The 4,774-nt window shown below is 33.5% G+C and overlaps 1 long non-coding RNA gene across 1 annotated transcript in view; it reads right to left on the reverse strand.

Moving 5' to 3' along the window:
• LOC111085048 overlaps window positions 1-4,774 on the reverse strand; it is a 6,527-nt gene continuing 1,753 nt past the window's right edge. The window contains exons 2-3 of the long non-coding RNA XR_002609912.1: window positions 339-462; window positions 1-42 (exon numbers count right to left, since the gene is read on the reverse strand). This is a non-coding gene — a long non-coding RNA (uncharacterized LOC111085048). The remainder of the gene's footprint in view (window positions 43-338; window positions 463-4,774) is intronic.

The raw sequence follows: 4,774 nt of genomic DNA on the forward strand, positions 1-4,774 counted from the left end.
GGGGAGCCGAGGGAAGAGACATCCACTGAACACCTGCAGGTCCTAAAGACAAAAAGAGTTATTAAAAATAATTTAAACAACCTTTTTCCTAGATCTTATGGTATACGCATACATAAGAAGATCATTAGATATTGGAACTGATATATATTTCTAAACACAAATCCACAATTCTATTCAAGACATACCATCTATGATATATATATATACTACTGATTGCAATTTATTATTCAAAAATATTTAGACAATACTTTATGAAAAAGTGTTTTGGAAAACTTTTGAAGCTATCTTGGTGAACAATATACACTCAATATACATGAAGAATAAATAAGAAACCCAACCTGGTGGTGGATAACCTAATCCGCCAGCTGGTGGTATTCCAACTACACCAGATGAAGGTGGATACCAATTCTGTCTGGGTTCTGAGTTATATGGAGCTGCCATTATTGCAATAACTCTATTTATCTAAAGAGAAAACATGTCAAAGTTTTGATTATTAAGCGAACTATCCTAAACATTTACTGAAATATTTGCTTTCAGAGATACTTGGTGTTTACTTTATGCTTGTATGAAGTTTACTAACAGACAAATATTTATATAAACTGATGACCAGCAAAATACCAGTAGAAATTAGGCTATGCTACGCGTTTCTTATTTACAATTAAATACATTTTCTGTTACATCTTACTAAAGACTTAACATTAGATTTATATATCTATATGTACGTTGAAGCTTTTATCACTTTACGGTAAGAAAAAAGCCTTGAATTATTTTTTGAAATAAACGATACTGCATAAAACATCAAGAAGGCAATGCAACTAAGTACGACTTGCAACTTTAATTTCTGAACTTAGAAGAGAGATGTTGTAACATATGTTGGATCCTAAAGATTATAACGTTTACTATTATAAACCATAACTTAACACTTTATACGGAGGAAACACAAGGTTCTTAATGATCGCATACAAAGTTAACAGTTAAAAAGTAATTTATTTGTTAACTGGTACTGGTATTATTATTATTCTTGTTGTAAGTGATGAAATCTTCTTAATCCTGATAAGCACTCAACACTTTTACACAATCAGATCTTATTTCCTTAGTTGTGGTTTTGGTAAAACTACTTAGTTACACTAATGCATGCCCGCCAGTGGAACAGCAGTATGTCTGCGGACTTACAACGCTAGAAACTGGGTTTCGATACCCGTGGTGGGCAGAGCACAGATAGCCCTTGTGTAGCTTTGTGCATACTTAAAAAAACAACAAAAAACACTAATGCAATTTTTGTAATATATCAATACATTTACTTGTAAAAACATTATAATTTCTGTTCCTATCTTGTTTAGCACAAAGATATATATAATATGCTATTTACGTTATGTCTACTAAGAGGAATATAACCCCGGATTTTAATATTGCAATTCCAGAAATGTACCACTGGCCCACTGGGAAACAATAATTTTTTTTAATGTTCTAAGTTATCCACCATTCATCGCCTTAAATGAACCTGTACAATATAAATCTCTTACACATATATGGTGTGAAAAATTAATGTTTTATGTCAAACATCATTCTAACATTCGTCGTAAGTTTCTAGAACGTCAGAATTTCAGTTTTTGTCTTTCCGTAAAAATTAAAACATAATTTTTTGCAATGTAAAAACTATTTGAACGTTTTTAAAACTGAATATATATATATATATATATTAGTTATCTGTTAAAATGGGTTTTCTTCAGGTTGAGGTTTTAATCAATAAACCTCAAGTCATACCTAACGACCCCCCAGTGGCACAGCGGTATGTCTGTGGACTTACAACACTAGAAACCGGGTTTCGATACCTATGGTGGGCAGAGCACAGATATCCCGTTGTATAGCTTTATGCCTAATTTCAAAACAAACATACCTAACGTAAAGTCCCCTGGTGGGACAGTAGTGAGTCTAAGGATTTACGACACTAAAATCCAGTGGAAACAGCAGATAGCCAAATGTGGCTTTGCTTTAAAACAAACAGACAAAACATAACGTGAAGTCAAATTCTGGGATAGACCAAGCTTCGTGTATTTGAACAACTACCCAGATGAACAAGCAGCCAAAAATATCCACTAACTTAAAGAATTTGTCCAATCTCGAATCCTGGATTCTTCGTCACACATGACGAGACGCTAGGCTCAATAATATAAGAAATGTAAAAACCGAAAATTATAATTGTACTTTTTGTAATTTCTTATGTATTAAAATCATGTATTTTTTACATTTTCCTTGTAAATATATAAAAAGATCAGGCGCTTTCTGAAGGCTAAATTAAAAGATTAATCATATACGGAAACATAAATCTTATAAATCATAGATATGAAATATAGTATTTGTTATAATTTGAATATCAATATACTTACGGTACGGAATTATCGGAATTAACTTAAAGCTGTTGATTACGTAAATGTTTTTGTTACTATGTCCCTAGAGTTAATGCTGAGACACTCAGTACACTGAAAGATTCATTTGTTATATAGTAAAACGTTTGTTTTCTTACCTATTCATAACTTACAAAATTCGTGCAACAAGAAATATTTAACTTGTTCTTTGGTTGTGTTGTAATTTACTATTTTCAAGTGTTTGCTAAAAGGAGTTAATGAGGATGATGATATAATCATCTCGAAATTTCTTGCAGTATTAAGAAATAATGGTGGATAATAAATGCGAGAATCAGTGAAGTAATTAACAGTTAACGAATAATAACAATTCACTGAAGTATTCAGTGAGTAATCAAAGTGATTCAGTTCTTTGTTACCGAGTATTATTATACTTGATAAGACAAAGGAGAGATCCATAAGGTTCTATGGGGATTATCGGATGGTGAATGAAGTTACATAAAATAATGTTTACCCACTGTTAAGAATTGACTCTCCCTTGGATGATATATCTGGATCAAAATGGCTTTCTTCATTGGATATTAAGTGTGGATATTAGCAAGTGCAGGTTGATGTAGCACTAATTTACTGCGGGAATGAATTGTGGCTATTTGTTATGTTATCATTTAGATTTTATAGCGCATCTGCTACATTTCAATGATAAATGGAGTGTGTTCTTTCTGAACTAACTTGAAATGCCGTACTCATTTACTTGGATGACATAACTCATCAGAGGCATATTCAAAATATGCAGAGAGACTAAGGAACACTATTGTTGTCATACATGACTTCAAATGCAAAATACTTCAAGTTGTAATAAGATTAAAAGTTGCTATGATGTTAAGCTGATAAGACTGAATTCCATCAAGGTGGCGTTGTATGGCTGCACAATCTCCACTGTTAGAAACTCCACAGTTAAGCAGGTGCTGGAAGGTGACAGATTTGTTCTGAAAAGAATGAATGATGTGATTTACATAATCCAGACGAACAAGTGGTTCAAGCCAAAAGGCAATTCTATGTGATTGTCTTTGGAAGTACGTTAGTGAGAAAACAGCCAGAGAAAAATTTACTCGTGGAAAGTCGGCCTGCTGAACAGCCCAAGGTTCTTGTTGACACCACTCCAAGAGGATCACCACGGATAGAGCCACCAGTGCGTTCGCTAAAACACCAACTTCGGGAGAACTCCCCCAATGACAGGACAGCAAGGGACAATAGGTCATCTCATTCGTATACTATAACCCTCGGGAACAAACAAAAAACGACTAGGTGAATATACAGTTTAGTATTGTGTTTGTTTTTGTTTTTTTTTTCTTTTTGTTCAAGGGATTTCACAATCAAATACAGAGGCCTTGTTGTAAGCTATATTTAATTACCTAGAAATAAGGGAACATTATTAATAAGAGATTCAGTGAGGTAATGAGCAGTAATGAGTAGTGAGAAGTCAAAGAAGTATTAACATAACGTTTTGGGACAACATGTGACCTATTGGTCCATCTCGACTGTTCCATCCTCTAAACTAAAACTATTAATAAATAAATTTTAAAAAAATAATCTTAAATCTGCCCTTATCAATCATATTCTTATCATGCTTTCTATTAAACTCACTTAAATTTACTGCCTTCACAACGTCCAAAGGCAAACCTTTCCAAAGGCCAACCACCCTGTTACAAACATCAAACTGTGTTAGCTGAAGATGACCCCTACGTTGCCAAAATTTATATTGTTTCCCCTAGTCCTACTATTCAAATTGTTAAGTATGATCAATTAGTACAACAAGATCCCTTTCTTTCATGACACCGTTAAGGTTATTTCCATCCACATTGTACTTATAATTCAAATTATGATAATCCACATGCATTATCTTGCATTTGTTATAATTAAAACCCATTTGCTATTTATTTGTCCAGTTCAATGAATGGTCTAAATCTTTTTTTAAATCAGCAGCATCCTCTTTGCAGCTTGCAACACCCAAGACCTTAATATCATCTGCAAATTTATGTAATTTATTGACCATTTTTTCATCTATTCTATTGGTGTAAATCAAAAAGAGCAAAGGTTCTATCTAAAACTGAGTCCTGAGGTACCCCACTTTGGAAATTAATCCAGTTTGACTGGGCCCTATTTGTCACAACCCTCTGCTTTCTTCCATCCAGCCACTCTTCTATCCAATTTGCTATCCGCCACACCTATGTAAATCATTTTCACTAGCCCTTTATGTGGCACCTTGTCAAATGCTTTCAGAAAATCCAGATACACCAAATCTACATTCTTACCCTCATCTACATAAGCAATAACCTTTTCAAAGAATGTCAAAAGATCTGTAAGGCAAGTTTTTCCCTTACTTTAACGATGTTGACCATCTAATAACATTC

The sequence above is a fragment of the Limulus polyphemus genome, unplaced genomic scaffold (assembly GCF_000517525.1).
Source record: "Limulus polyphemus unplaced genomic scaffold, Limulus_polyphemus-2.1.2 Scaffold214, whole genome shotgun sequence".
NCBI classification, from domain to species: domain Eukaryota; kingdom Metazoa; phylum Arthropoda; class Merostomata; order Xiphosura; family Limulidae; genus Limulus; species Limulus polyphemus.